Genomic DNA, 16,544 nt, shown 5'->3' with positions numbered 1-16,544 from the left:
AATCACATCAAGGAATGGTCATGACTCAGGAGATTGGGAATAAGGGACGGAGAGTTCTTAGCTCTTTCAGGATTTTTGCACAAATCATTTCATTGCAGGCACCCCGCAAATTAAACATACAAGCGTATGGGCTATTTGGGGCTCATGAAGTTGGGAAGAAGAGGCAGTAGGAATCTAGTATTAAGGACAGAAGATCTTATTCAGAATAGGAAATAGGAGAAGAACACATCTGCCAATTGATGCCTGCTCCTCGAAATTTCCTAATCACAAAAACGATATCCCCCACCCACTGCGGCTCAGTCCTGGGCCTCTGGGAGCATGGTGGCAGGGCTATGGATCTCTACTTCTTCCTCCTAAAATAGGCTGGCTTTCCCTTTGATCTGGGAGCTTGTGGGCCTTCAGCAGATCCAAGGCTACCTCATGGTTGATGCTCTGGCAGAAGCGGCGCTTCTCAGGCTGCGGTGCCAGTTTGCATTCGTTGGCATTATACTCTAGACCTCCACAGCTGTAGCACCTGTCTCCCTTTAAAAAAAATTTTAAAAAAAATCATACACACACATCTCAAATCCAGCTTAATGAAAGGACAGACTCAGATGACAGTATCACCTTTTAAAGTTAAGAATAAGACGCTGATACCCATTGTCTCCTAACTTCCAAAATTATTATTTAACTTTTAACTGAAGGCATTATCTGACAAGCAAAAGACATTAGAGAATTCAAAGTGGTAGGGAGAAAGTTAAAACAGACATACCTGGCCCCTGCCTCTGGACTTCTCTGAGGCTAGCAGCCATCTGACCATGGGTCCACAGACTTTGCGATCTCATGGACTGTACAGGCCTGAATACTGGAGTGAGTATCTGCGGGAGACTGCCCGTAATGGGTTAAGTCTTGGGAGCTGCTTGGCGTGTTTGCTAAGCCCTAAGGCCTGTTCCTTAAGCGCCCTGTCCCGCCTCTCCTAAGAATGTTATCATGACCTCATAGCTCCCGAAGGTCTAGCAGCAGCTGCACTTCAAGGACAAGTACTCCTTAAACAATGTTGGGTTTGAAGATTGTCTTGTAAATAATAGCCCTCTGATATGTGCCAGGAGTCACGTATATTTTCTTATAAAAACTCTCCTCAATAAACGAAGGCATCAGCCATCAGCCATCAGCTGTGTTGGTCTGATCCTCTCAACCCCATCTTTCTGTCTCCTTTTTTTCTCAGCGATCGAGCTCCGTTTCTCGTGACTCCCGGGTGGAGAAAAACCTTGCAGTGCTGGCCGCGGCAAGTATCTGTTCCCTTCTCCAGGGGATCTTCCCAACCCAGGGATTGAACCCAGGTCTCCCACATTTCAGGTAGATTCTTTACCAGCTGAGCCAACTGGGAAACCCAAGAATACTAGAGTGGGTAACCTATCCCTTCTCCAGGAGAACTTCCTGACGCAGGAATGGAACCAGGATCTTCTGCACTACAGGTGGATTCTTTACCAGATGAGCTACCAGGGAAGCCCTTAAAATTTTTATTTTATGTATTTATTTAGCTGCATGAGTCTTACTTGTTAAGTCCCTGACCAGGAATCCAAATGGAAGGAGCTTGGGAGACCTGTTTTGGGACCCTAGAGTCTTAGCCACTGGACTGCCAAGGAAGTCCTCACTTCCTTCCTTTTATCTGTTTCAGCATATTCTTCACTTTGAGCCACGTTTCCGTGTTTCGCTGTGAATACAGAACACCCCACCAGGTCCAGTGACTCAGGATATATTCCTTGGCAGAATTCTTAAAGGTGAACTTCACAGTCTCATTTTCTTTCAGGCTCTGGAAGCAGCACAAAACATCCACAGGGTTGAGGGGTGGAGGTGAGCTCAACTTCGGTGCAGGCAGTCTTAGACAGTAGGCCTAACTCTGTGCACACTTCGAACCACTTACAGATGAGGCAGTGGGTGGCAGCTCCCCATGCACTTCAGCTCAGCCACCTGTAAGCTTCTGGTTTGCAACAGAGCCCATGGCCATCAGCTGTGTCCGTGGATCAGTGGTCAGGCGGCTGCTGGCCCCAGAGAAATCCAGAGGCAGGGGGCAGGTACCTGTTTTAACTTTCTCCCTACCACTTTGAGTTCTCTAATGTCTTTTGCTTGTCTGAAAATGCCTTCAATTAAAAGTTAAATAATAATTTTAGAGGTTAGGAGACAGTGGGCATCTGTGTCTTGTTCTTGACTTTAAAGAGTGATAATGTCATCCAAGTCTGTCCTTTCATTAAGCTGGATTTGAGATGCACATGTGCATGTGTATGTGTTTATGTACATCATATTTAAACATGTAATCATCAATTTCTACCATATTACAGTTGTGGATTATTTCTCAAGACTATAGTTGAAACTGTATAATTTCTTTCACTTTCTCTGGAGAGGTTTATATAAATTCTGTAATTAAATAAAACTATTATATCAATTGCATTAACATATTTCTTAGTATTGAACCATCCTTGAATTTCTGAAATGGGATTTTGTTCTGTCTTTTTTTGGTGCTGTCATCTTTATATTTTGAATCAATATTTTTTTCATTAAAGTAATTTACTAATGACTTTTATACCTTCTATAATCTGAAATAGTTTATTATTAGAATTATGTGTTTGGTATAATTCTGCTTTGAAGCTATGTGTTTTTGATATATTTTTAGAAGTGTACTATAGTCAAAGCTTTCTATTTCTATGTATTTATTTACTTCAATAGAAGTAAATACATTTATTTAGTTTCTTCTCTCATGAAGATATTTAGATAAATATTTTATCCAGATTCTTTTTTTTCTGTAAATTAATTTATTTATTTTAATTGGAGGCTAATTACTTTACAATATTGTAGTGGTTTTTCCATACATTGACATGAATCAGCCATGGGTGTACATGTGTCTCCCATCCTGAACTCCCCTCCCACCTCCCTCCCCATCCTATCCCTCAGGGATGTCCCAGTGCATCAGCCGTGAGCACCTTGCCTCATCCAGATTCTGTGTATTTGCTTTGAGCTTGCAAAAAAAAAAAAAAGACTCCTATTTTTTTTTATTCTACTTTTCCTGTTTTAGTGATTATGTGTGTTTATTTTGTGTTTTATCTTTTCATCAGGAAAGTTATTATTAATTTTATATTGTTATGAGGGTAAGTTATTTATTTATTAGTGATTTCTTATTAGTTTCTTTCCCAGAAAATTTATATTTTATCTTAAATTATGTCTTCTCTTCTTCAGTTTAATTTCTCTGTTATTTTTCACATTTTCACCTAAATTTCAATAAAATGCTTAATTATTCACTTTATTATTTCTTATCTATTTATATGAGTGTTTAAAACAATATTTCCTCTGATCATTTTTTTGTTACACTTTGGTTATGAAAAGTAGTATTCTCATGATCACTTTTTTATCTAGAAAATTTGCAATTTGGATTTATCTACTTTTTGATTTAAGATTTGCTTGTGAGAGACTTAAGGTATTCATGAATATCAAGCTTTTTGTTTATAAATATAATGTAAATTTATTATTTTAAACACATGAGAAAATCTACTGTCTGCACAGGGGACAATGGGTTAGCGGGAAATAGGCTCTAAAGATCTTTTTATATTTGAAGTTTCTTATGTTCAAAGACAAATTTTAGGTTGCCTGAAACTGAGTGATTACCTGTTCTAAACCAAGAAGATGATTGTGATATATAAACCAGAACATAGATGTGAGGCATAAAAAGGGACTATGATAAAAATTTTCATACGGATTCATTATAAGTGCTACCTGAGGCTGAGAAAAGACTTAAGGCTGTTGATATAAGATGAGGGATAGGCAATGGCCTGGGTAGAGGTTACTCACTGAGGCAGGAACTGGTAGATGAAGCACAAATTTGCAGGGAAAGACAAGGAGAGGCCTGAGCTCTTAGATTTAAGTGCCTCAGAAATATACAGAAAGCAATGTTCTTGAGACAATTGGGTCCATAAGAGAACCGAGCATGGAGACAAATTTTAGAAGCATTTTTATTGAGTTGGTAACCTGATATGCGGAAATAACCAAGGAAGGATATTTAAAATGAGAAGACAGTACTGAGAAGGGAATCCTGAGACGTCCAGGGATTTGGGGAATGAGCAGATCATGTATAGAATGTGATAGAGGCAGAGAAGAAGGAGCCAGTCTCTCTTGCCACTTAATGGTGAGGGCCTTGAAACAGGCATAGAATCTGCAGTGTGGGAAGTAGATGAAAAAGTGTTCATTAAAAGAGCAGATGAGTGAGTGTATGAGCAAAGCAATTTTCCAAAACTGAGATATTTCCATTGTATGTGTATGCCGTATTTTACTTGTCCATTCATCTGTCAGTTGACTTGCATTGCTTCCACATTTGGCTATTGTGAGTAATGCTCTTATGAACATGAGTATATAAATATTTCTTAATTTTTTTTCCAGAACCAAGACCAATTTTAAACATTATTATGCTCATTTAATCAACAAGGAAATTGAAATAAGTGGTGCTCAAGCTGATACCTCCAGGGAAGGACAAACTGCTATAGAACTCGTGGTTCAGTTGTCTCTGGAGTCCTTACCTAGCAGTAAAATCCACTCTCTCTCAACCACTCTTGCTGTGCTCTAACATCCAGCCAGAGCAATCATTTTGACAGCTAGTTATTGAACAAGTTATCAGCAAGCAGGTAATAGCCCTTTAGTTCAGTCAAAATAGTCAAATGAGTTGTACATGTAGACACAGCCTTTCTTTGCAAGATTGATGTCATGGACAGGGATGAGTTAGAAAATAGAACAATAGCATCCTGTATATGAAAGATGTGGCATCTGTCTAAAGTGAAAAAATACTGTTTATTGAGTGGGAATTGTTACTGAAGCTTGGAATAGCTTTAAAAGAAAACCAAACTATGCTAATTTTATTCCAGTGATTGAAACATACGATTTTGGAAGCTTTTATGGAAAAGAAGGGAAAAAAATGAATAGGGAAGTTAAGATCTTTAAAAAGAGATGTGTGAGTCAGCTCATATACAAACACCATTGCCTTGACCTTGATTTAGACTTCACTACTGTTTTATTTCATGTAGGAAAATAGCTTCAATGGCACTTCAAAAAAAATCCAAATCTTTTCTCAAATAAGGTAGCAAAAAGCCATCTGGGCAAAACTGTACAACATTGCATTCTTAATGAAAACCAAAATACATGTTTTAAAAATGTTTTATATCCATGACTCTGTGTTCTTACTTAGAAATGCAATATCCTCTCTGTCAAATAAAGGAGCAAGCAAACACCCTACGCATTAGACAAAGCTGCTTGATAAATTCCTGCCTGAGGGACTATAGCTCCTTTGAAATACTGGTTGAGCCTCATACTCTTGATCATTTATGTGACATTTTACCATTTTGCTTAATGCAGTGTATAATATTGTACTGTGATTTTTTTCCCCTAAGTTTTAGCTATCATGTTATTTGCTGTTGTTTTGCACTAACCCTTGATTACCTCAGAAGTCTGTTCTCTTTATGAACACGGACTGCTCTTGCACATTCAGTTATTTGTTGGATGAATAACTTGCTTTCTTCCTTTCCTCCTTCTCACTTCCTTCCTGACCTCCTTTTGACCAGATTTTTCACTCAGCCCTCTGTGTCAGTTACTTCTGAGGGGATTGGCTATTCCAGATCTCAGTCACCTCACCCCAAGTTTTCCAGTTAAGTCTGCTATTCTCTTCTTTGGGCTTCCCAGGTGCGACTAGTGATGAAGCCATCTGCCAAATTAGGAGACCCAGGAGATGTAGGTTCAATTCCTGGGTCAAGAAGATCCCCTGTAGGAGGAAATGGCAACCCACTCCAGTGTTCTGCCTAGAGGATCCCATGGACAGAGGAGCCTGGTGGGCTACAGTCCATAGGGTTGCAAAAAGTCAGACATGACTGAAATGACTGAGCACCCTCTTCTTCTGTGCTCCTCAGAATTGTTATCAATTAATAAAATGCAGAACCAGTCCACGTTGGGCTGCTTAGTTTACTGATGTGGCAAATTCAATCTCAAAGTACAGTTCCAGTTTTAATTGCTGATATTAAGTGATTTTTGAATTCCTAATGAAATACTTAATTAGAGCAAATGTTTTTCCCCTCTAACAAGTAATTATAGCATTCCAAACACATTTACTCTAATTAAACAAAACAGTTTGACTAATTACAATGGCAAGGCAGGACACAGTGTATGTTTTCTTGAAGGTTCTTCCCTCAGAAATTTTCTTTTAGGAAAAGAAATATTCTTGCAGACGTTGTCCAGGTACCAGTCACACGGTGGATGTGGTCTATCTGGAAACTCAGTGCATGCTCTGTGTGGTAGAGGTGTCTCTGTGGGATTCTCTTCAACTTCTTTTTTCCCTGTTGAAAGGGAACAAATGACTCCAGAGCACATGGGGTAATTTCCTGAGTCAACTGTTGGAATCTACAGACATCTTCAGGTTAAATTTATATATATATACATTTTGTATTAGACACTATTAACAAATCATTTTTAATTTTAATAAAAGAAATAACAGTCTGCCCCAACTTTTTGGCACTCCAAGAGATAACCCATGCTCTCCTGGGTCTTCCTGAGCCCCTGGCACAACAGTGTGGACCCATATGCTTGTGATTGGGGGCCAGCATCTATGGTGTCTGAATGCAATGTCATTAAGACCTTTTTTTGTATGCTTCTGTGTTTTCTTGCCACTTCTTCTTAATATCTTCTGCTTCTGTTAGGGAGCTTGTTTTGACAGCTAGTTATTGAACAAGTTATCAGCTTGTTGAACAAGTTAACATTTGTTGAACAGTTGAACAAGTTAACATTTCTGTCCTTTATTGTGCCCATCTTCGCACGAAATGTTCCCTTGCTATCTCTAATTTTCTTGAAGAGATCTCTAGTCTTTCCCATTCTATTATTTTCCTTTATTTCTTTGCATTGATCACTGAGGAAGGCTTTATCTCTCCTTGCTATTCTTTGGAACTCTGCATTCAGATGGGTACATCTCTCTTTTTCTCCTTTGCCTGTAGCTTCTCTTTTATCAGCTATTTGTAAGGCCTCCTCACACAACCATTTTGCCTTTTGCATTTCTTTTTTTGGAGATGGTCTTAATCACTGCCTCCTGTACAATATCATGAACCTCTGTCCATAGTTCTTCAGGCACTCTGTCCATCAGATCTAATGCCTTGAATCTATTTCTCACTTCCATTGTATAATCATAAGGGATTTGATTTAGGTCATACCTGAATGATCTAGTGGTTTTCCCTACTTTCTTCAATTTAAGTCTGAATTTTGCAATAAGGACCACAATCAGCTCCCAGTCTTGCTTTTTGAATTGTGGTGTCGCAGAAGACTCTTAAGAGTCTTTGGACCCAGGGAGATCAAACCAGTCAATCCTAAAGGAAATCCATCCTAAATATTCATTGGAAGGACTGATGCTGAAGCTGAAGCTCCAATGCTTTGGACACATGATGCAAAGAAGTGACTCATTAGAAAAGACCCTGATGCTGGGAAAGATTGAAGGCAGGAGGAAAAGGGGACAACAGAGAATGAGATGGTTGGATGGCATCACTGATTCGATGGGCATGAGTTTGAGCAACTCCAAGAGTTGGTGATAGACAGGGAAGCATGGCGTGCTGCAGTCCATGGGGTTGCAAAAAGTCTGACATGACTGAGTGACTGAACTGAACTGAACTGGTTGCAAGGTCCTATACTTAATGGTATAGGTCTCATTTGAATCAGCATTGAAGATGGCTAAACTTCAGTCTCCTCTTGGAGCTCTTATATACTGAACTGCTACTGAAATTTGAAATTCTATCCTAAAATGTTACTGCTGGTTTATGTATGCCTTATCCAGCAGAATTACTGAGGAAACAGATAATTAGATATTTCCTATTTATTTCTGAACCAAGCTGTCCTGGTATCCCTACTAGAGAGTTCCTGGAAGGAAATTCACACATAACCCTTCAAGGATGTCAATCACAGGTACAGGCATCATGTGCTGTGTTGCTGCTGCTGCTAAGTCGCTTCAGTCGTGTCCGACTCTGTGTGACCCCATAGATGGCAGCCCACCAGGCTCCCCCGTCCCTGGGATTCTCCAGGCAAGAACACTGGAGTGGGTTGCTATTTCCTTCTCCACAGGCATCATGTGAGTCACAAACAATGATGGAAGTGTGTATATGTGTGGGGTTTTTTGGCTTCTTTTTTGTTTGTTTGTCTGTCTGCTTTTCGGCTGCACTGTCTTCATCACAGTGCAGGGACTCCTCACTGTGGTGCACGGGCTTCTGTAACTGTGGCTCAGAGTGTTGCCCCACAGCATATGGATCTCAATTTCCCCACCAGGGATAGAACCCGTGTCTCCTGCACTGGAAAGCAGATTCTTAACCACTGGACCACTAGGGAAGTCCTTAGATATATTGTCAATACTCATGTTATATAAAAATTTATTCTGGAGATATATGACTGCAAGAAGATAAGCATGAAATGCAGTCATGGGGGAATGTTCCTGGAAAAAAAATGGATGTCACCCAATCTATGCAGATAGGCTTATAATTTGGCAAGAAAGAGAGTGAAATATACCTAAAAGGAGATTTGGAAGAATTAACAAATTAACACAAGAAGGCAAAGAGAGGAACTGACTATGGCACACGAGACCAACAAATAGGGAGAATGAAGTTCTGCACACGGACAGAGAGGCCAAGAGAGAGCCCAGATCTCAGTTTTGGAGACTGTGCACGGCATGCCTGTGTTCTACTGTGTTGTTTAACCAACACCCACTGGTGTAGTCAGTGAGTATTTAACCTCTTTTCTCAGATGCCAAGTGTGAATATGACATGTCCATAAACTGATGTGATGGGAAGTAAGTGATCTGTCCCATGAGACAGAAGCAGATACATGCTGTGGGGGTTCAAGACCACAGGATGGCCTTGCCAGTTTTTTCTCCTGCTCAGTTCTGTCTTGTGACTCTGCTCAGAGCATATTCATACAGATTGTCATTCCCTCCCTTTTTTCTAAAACCTTCATCACCTTCTCAGACTGGTAGAAGTTTATTCTAATGAAACAGAAAAATGCTTGACACTGTTCTAAGGACTTTGCAGATATTAACTAATTCAATTTGCCCAGCTAGTGTCTTACAGAGTCAGATCTGACCTACAGAGTCTGATCTTATAGCCTGTATACTTAAAATATACACCATCATGTCTCTTTGATGCTTTGTTATCATAAATTATCCCCAATTTGGGGCTTCTCTGGTAACTCAGCAGGTAAAGAATCTGTCTGCAATGCAGGAGACTGCAGTTTGATTCCTGGGTTGGGGAAATCCTTTGGAGAAGGGATAGGCTACCCACTTTGGTATTCTTGGGCTTCCCTGGTAGCTCATACAGTAAAGAATTCACATGCAATGCAGGAGACCTGAGTTTGATCCCTGGGTTAGGAAGATTCCCTGGAGGAGGGTATGGCAACTCACTCCAATATTCTTGCCTGGATAATCCCCATGAACAGAGGTTCCTGGTGGGCTACTGCTCATGGGGTTGCAAAAAGAGTAGTACATACGACTGAGCATCTAAGCACAGCATAGCACAGCATCCCCAATTTATCCATATAGAAGGTTCTGCATCTCCTCTGAATTCACTGAGCATTCTGCATTCATCAAATACTTATTCATCATCATTTTATATTGGGGGTTCTTAACACGTGAGTCATGGGTGTTTTATATTTAGAGTAAATCATTAAATATTTTTTAAAAAATGAATGATGCTATATCCAACAGAGAAAGCTCTTAAATAGTCCTAGATTCCTGTTTTATTTATTTATTTTTTTCATTTTCTTGCTTTTGGAAATGACAGGAATAAGTCTTTGTCTAGTCTTGTTTTGACAGCAAAACTGCAGAATGCCTACTTGAATGTTTTGTGATTCACTTATCTTAGTATATCTTTCTTCATATAGACATGGATTAGGCAAATCTTTGAAGTTCTTCATTTGTCCCCTTCTTATTTCTCTTTTATGGTCCTCTCCTATGTCCTGGAATTTGCTATCTATACCTTGTAACGACCTTCATCCTAGAATCTGATCCATATCTCTGTTTATTAAAAGGTCCTGTGCTTACTTCCATTTGAAAATCCAACCTTTGAAGTTTTCTTAGTACTTTAGCAGAATAGATTAATTTATACTAAAGTATTAATGAATGTCCACTGATGCTTCCTATTATATTTGCTTTGAAACTGCTGTCTTAAAGAGACATCTGTTAACATATTTGAACTTTTGAAAAGAATATGTTTTTGCTGCAGTCTAATGTTTCTCCCCCATGCTCCAAATACCTTGTAAAATTCAAAAGGAATAAGGTAACTGAATCTTCCTTTTAATCAATGCAAAGATTATTTACTTAAAGCACTCATGAATACTTTTCATAGATTCTAACTCAGAGGAACCTGCGTAAAGCTCATTAAAACTTTAGCCTCTGTTTAGGTGGCCTCTTAGCTATGATGGCTTATAATGGTTTTGTCCTCCAAGCTCTAAAGTTAGACCATTAATCTAATGCAATCAAGTTTTGAAGGATAGGCTTATAAAAAGTAAACCAAAGAGAATTATTCTCCTACAGATTCCCTTTGCCTCCTGATATGATACCATTTGCTTAGCAGAGTTCAGTTCCCTGCATGATGGAATAAATTAAAATGTTAACTAGACAAATGTTAAAGCAAATAAAATATATGGATTGTAAGGTTTAGATTTCAAGTAGAGAATCCAGATAAGTTCTAACCACTGCCTGCATTAAAATCAGGAATAGAAAAATAACATTTACTTTAAAGCTTTTTTTTCCCCTAAGGGCAAAATTTCAACTCATCCAAACTCTGACATCCTGAAACTTGTTAAACCATCTTAGGAGAACTAAATACTAGAATCATCTTAGGCAAGACACGTTCCACTCTGTGCATCAGTTTTCCACACCATGAAGTGATGATCCTGATCTGTGAATCTCTAAGATACTTTGCAATTCTGCACATTGTTAATTCCAAGTGAGATTTTTTTCAGTCAGCATGAAGTCAAATGCTACATTTTTATTTGCTTTCTGATTTCCCATTTTTTTCATTTAATAAGAAAGAGTTCATGAATCTTTTCCTATCTGTTTGATAGTGGGAAATTATGAGCACTTGGAAGTAATTTTAAATTTAAATTGTATTTACCTTTCTCTCTTACTCCACCAGGGACATGCACATGTAAAAATGCTTGCCTTCTTCCATCTATGCCCTGCTGACTCATTAGGTAAAAATCAGAAGTGAGAGGCTCCTTCTCCTCTGTTAACAATAGCAGAGGAATTGAACATACATAGAAGAAATTGAAATTCTTCAAAGGATTTTTGCATGTAGTATTTGATATTTATTTTCCCAGATGGCACTTGTGGTAAAGAACCCACCTGCCAATGCAGGAAACATAAGAAGCACAGGTTTGATCCCTGAGTCATGAAGATCCCCTGGAGGAAATCACAGCAGTCCACTCCAGGATTCTTGCCTGGAGAATCCAATGGACAGAGGAGCCTTATAGGCTGTCCATAGGGTTGCAAAGAGTCAGACATGACTGAGGTGATTTAGCACAATTAGCACACACACACATTATGATGTTGTGAGCATCAATGCCCATTTTGCAAATTAGGAAATATGTTACAGAATAGGAAACTGAACTACTCTACAAAACCCACAGGTGTTATGGGTACAGGAGTCATAGTTCTATGCTTCCTCTCATAATCACTTACCCTGCCAGTGTATATGAACACAGTAACACATACAGCTCACAAACATACAGAATGAAGAGTCAAGCAATAAAATCTCTCTAGTTATGTAAGTCATCATCTCTGTCTAGAATAATTATAAGCATTACAACATTGTGTAAAGCAGGAAGATAGTAAAAGATCAACAAAGGCAATTGTTTTTATTATTTTTGCCTCCTTTCTCATCGATAAATTCTGATAGGTCCTACTGAAACAGAAGAACAAACTTGTTTCCATATAGGATCTATTCCTTGAGTTCTAGATTTTGTACTTTGTTGCCTGTGCTTAGTCATGCTGACTCTACAGTTTTGTAAAAGAATATTGCCTATAGCCTAAAATATACAGGCAACCCATTCTTAAGGCTCTGACTTAAAGGTATAACAGCTTTCCATTAAAAAGTTGTGGAATAGTGAAGGACATTTTGCCATGTGATTTGTTGAAGATTTAAGGAACATCTTAACCAGACTTTTAATGACAGCTGCAAGGAAAAAGGAATCAATACAGCGCTAAGAAGTTTGCAACAACCAATTATACCCCTCCACTTGTAATAAAAACAAAGTCTGATTCTAAATCCAGGAAGATGGTTCTTTTGGACAATAGTCCGTCATTTCCTTGGTCCTCTGGCTTTCCAAATAAAGTCATTATTCCTTGCCCCAACTTGTCTTTCAATTTATTGGCCTGTCATGTGGTGAGTAGTACAAGCTTGGATTTAGTATCACTACCTCAATGTGGTTGGAAGAACTCTAAATATAAGAGTGATTAATGCTTGATGCTCAATTCATTTTCTGGGAATGTCGATGTATTCTTCTTTTATATAGTTTATGGGTCTCGGATCTGGATAATTCCTCTATCAAATAAACAATTCTTGATATTCCACTAGTCATTTTGCTTAGACTCAATTGCACTATAATAATAATAATGATAAAAAAATGCAGTGGCTTAAAACAGCAAAGGTTGACTTGTTGCCCTCCTGTACATACTGAGATAATATTCCATATCTCTTACATCCTAGAGTCAGAGTGAAGACAAAGCTCCCATCTGGGATATACTGGTCTCAGGGAACAAGGGGAAAAGAGAGATTAGGGAAATATGAGACTCTTCACATTTCTGCTCAAGAACTGGAAATATTACTTCTGCTCACTTTTATTGGGCAAAGCATGTCATTTGAATTAGCCTCATGTCAAGGGGTTGGGGAAGTATACTCATGATACAGGCAGAGATGGTCAATATTTTAAAATAGCACTCAGTCTACATGTACCTCAGTGTTCATTGCAGCACTATTTACTATAGCAAGGACATGGAAGCAACCTAAATGTTCATCAACAGAGAAATGAATAAAGAAAATGTGGTGCATACATAAAATGGCATATTACTCAGCCATAAAAGGAATGAAATGCCATTTGCAGTAACATGGATGGACCTAGTGGTGATTCTACTAAGTGAAATAAATCAAGCAAAGAGAAATATCATATGATATTGCCTATAGGCAGAATACAAAAAAGAAGTGATATAAACCAGCTTGTCTACAAAACAGAAACAGACTCAAAGATTTTGAAAACAAACTTAAGGTTACCATGGGATGGGGTGGAGGGATAAATTGGGATGTTGGGATTGGCATGTAAACACTGCTGCTGCTGCCACTGCTGCTAAGTAGCTTCAGTCCGTGTCCGACTCTGTGTGACCCCATAGACGGCAGCCCACCAGGCTCCCCCGTCCCTGGGATTCTCCAGGCAAGAATACTGGAGTGGGTTGCCATTTCCTTCTCCAATACATGAAAGTGAAAAGTCAAAGTGAGGTCCCTCAGTCGTGTCCAACTCTTAGCGACCTCATGGACTGCAGCCTACCAGGGTCCTCTGTCCATGGGATTTTCCAGGCAAGAGTACTGGAGTGGGGTGCCATTGCCTTCTCCGATATAAACACTACTGCATATAAAATAGATAACTAATAACAATCTGCTGTATTGCACAGAGAACACTATTCAATACTTTGTAATGGTCTAGCTATATGGGACAATAATCTAAAAAAGAGTGTATACATGTATATATATAACTGACTCACTTTGTTCTATGCTTGAACTAACACACTACTGTAAATCAATATGATACAATAAAAATTTAAAACAAACAAAAAATAAAAGTAGAAATGAGAAGCAAGAAAAGAAACATTGAATGTATTGTTTTTTCTTTGCTGTTAACCAACTTTACTCCTTTCTTCTCTCATTTGCAGGTAGAACAGCAAAGTATTTTAAGTAATCACAATATAATTTATCAGATATAACCAAAATAATGGAAATTTCCAAGCTAAAAATAGTAATCTATCACAAAGTAGCATATTTCTAAGCTATTTAAAATTTTTCCCATCTATGTGGGTGGCTGCAAAATTGGGTTTATCAGTTGCTCATTTTTTATTTATATATTACTCCTCAGGTGCCCATAGATGTTGGTCAAGATACCATGCTATGGCTTGTGAGTGGCAAAGAGAGAAAGAAAATGTCATCTACATGTAGCAAGAAAATTTCTGATAGAAAAAGAAAAAAATATTTACTCTATAAGGGGACATCTGTGTGTGTGTGTGTGTTTGCATGTCTTTGAAAGCTGGACATGTTGTCAAGCACACACACACACGCACACTCAAACACTTCTAAAAGCAGTGGGCATTCATGTTTAGCCTTTTGAAGACTGCAAGGGGTAGAGAAAAAACAGCATGAACAAAGGCACATGGACCTCAAATGTACTCTGTGTTCAGGGAACGTAAACTTAGTAACAGCAGAGGGCATGTCTTATCCTGTTCAATTCTCTATGTATACTCAGCAATTGTTTCTTGAAAAGGACAAGTGATCTAATATGTAGATGCACAGAGTGAGGACGGAAGTAGTGAATATTTGGTAACAAACATAAGACATCTGTAGGAAAACTGCTCCCAAATCATGACACCAACAACTGCTCCAAGTCTCAGAGCATCAGAGGCCATGTTCTAGCATGAAGTTAAAGTGTCTTTGGGGTAGAGGGTTAGGGGAGAAATCTAAGGATACTCTCTTTCTCCCTCTGTAAGATTAACTAGAAGGTCAGAGAGAGCTTCATGTTGAGATGGTGCTGACTGGGATCCAGTTCCTGCCAACCAGAGGGCTGGGAGCTTCTGATCCAGAAATAAAAAAGGCAGCATATGCCAATTCAGCTTATGTATTGGCAAAGCCAATGGATATTGAAAACTTGAAACTTCACTGGGAATTGTCAGCTTCTACAATCAGGCTATGCATTTATGTTGTGTTTAATGTCCTTATTAATGTGTTGTCCTCATTAATTTTGGGGTTTCCCTTGTAGCTCAGTTGGTAAAGAATCTGCCTGCAGTGCAGGAGACCTGAGTTCGATCCCTGGGTCGAGAAGATCATCTGGAGAAGGAAATGGCAACCCACTCCAGTATCCTTGTCTGGAAAAATCTCATGGACAGAGAAGCCTGGTGGGCTGCAGTCCATGGGGTTGTGCAGAGTCGGCCATGACTGAGTGACTAACACACATCTCATTAACTTAGTTTTTCCCCATGATTTTGTACTACAAAGTTGTAAGAAATGAGATACTGTGGACACAACTGTTTGGTAGAAGAAATTCAGTATCCCTACTGTAACATGACTGCGAGCAGCCTACTAGGTTTGAAGATTCTTGAGGAAAGGGACATCTTTGTATTGCCAGAAATGAGCTAAGTGTCGTGCATCTGTTAGCTACTTGGCAAAAGCTTTATAAATAGATATACGAGTGAATGCCAGTGGTCCTTATTGACAGTTTTCCCTTGCAATTTTTTATTCTATCACTTGAGTCTGCAGGATGCCTATTCACTGTAATGAGCCCTCAATCTTTGGCACAGTGAAGTTAAAATGGATAAATAGAAATTAAGGAGCTTTCTAGAATATGATAAAATAAGTTTTTTGCTTTGTAAGCTCAATTCTATTCTGTTTCACTAAATTCAACAAGTATGTATTGAATCTTCTCTGTGTCAGAAACTGAAGTTCTGTGGTTTCAGTGATGATGAACGCTTGATCCACACTTTCAAAGATCTCGCTGTCAAGTGAAGAAATAGATCACCTTATTTTTTTTTTTAATGTGCAAATGGCACTTTAATAATTGCACCTTTACAGAGTCAATAAAGAGGTGTGATTCTCCCTGAAAGGCTCAAATGAAAGGTTTTGAGGGATGTACTGTTGACCCAAACTCCAGTTGTAAAGTGAGATTAGCAAGGCAGTCAAAACTGAGAATGAAATCTACTTTCCAGGTGTTGATAAGAAATGAGTCTCTTTCACCATGAGAAGCAATGATCAAGGAACAGATACATAGGTTAGAATTGGAGAAAATACAGAGAATTGTATTGAATCTATGTTTTCCTAGGGAGATTTTCTTTTCTTTAATTAATTCACGACAAAGAATTTGATTTTATAATTTTATTCTATGCTTTTAAGCGAAAGAAAGGAGTGAATTCTCCAACACTGCATTTTTTTATACTAAGCCATCAGTTTACATAGCTGCAACATGAAGTGAAGTGAAGGAAGTGAAGTCGCTTAGTCGTGTCCGACTCTTTGCGACCCCATGGGCTGTAGCCTACCAGGCTCCTCTGTCCATGGGATTTTCCAGGCAATAGTCCTGGAGTGGATTGCCATTTCCTTCTCTAGGGGATCTTCCCAACCCAGGAATCGAACCCGGGTCTCCCGCGTTGTAGACAGACGCTTTACCGTCTGAGCCACCAGGGAAGTCCTTAAACAGTCTCAAATGATAACTAAAATATCAAGAACAAAACACTATCCATTTTTTGTTATTGACTTGTTCTGGAATTATTA

At 38.8% G+C, this 16,544-nt stretch overlaps 1 pseudogene; it reads right to left on the bottom strand.

The window, feature by feature from the left end:
• Nucleotides 1-296: 296 nt before the first annotated feature.
• Nucleotides 297-16,544, bottom strand: part of LOC120854120 — an 89,790-nt pseudogene continuing 73,542 nt past the window's right edge.

This window comes from Oryx dammah, unplaced genomic scaffold, assembly GCF_014754425.2.
Source record: "Oryx dammah isolate SB20612 unplaced genomic scaffold, SCBI_Odam_1.1 HiC_scaffold_27, whole genome shotgun sequence".
NCBI classification, from domain to species: Eukaryota; Metazoa; Chordata; class Mammalia; order Artiodactyla; family Bovidae; genus Oryx; species Oryx dammah.
This window is presented reverse-complemented; position numbering and strand designations above follow the sequence as displayed.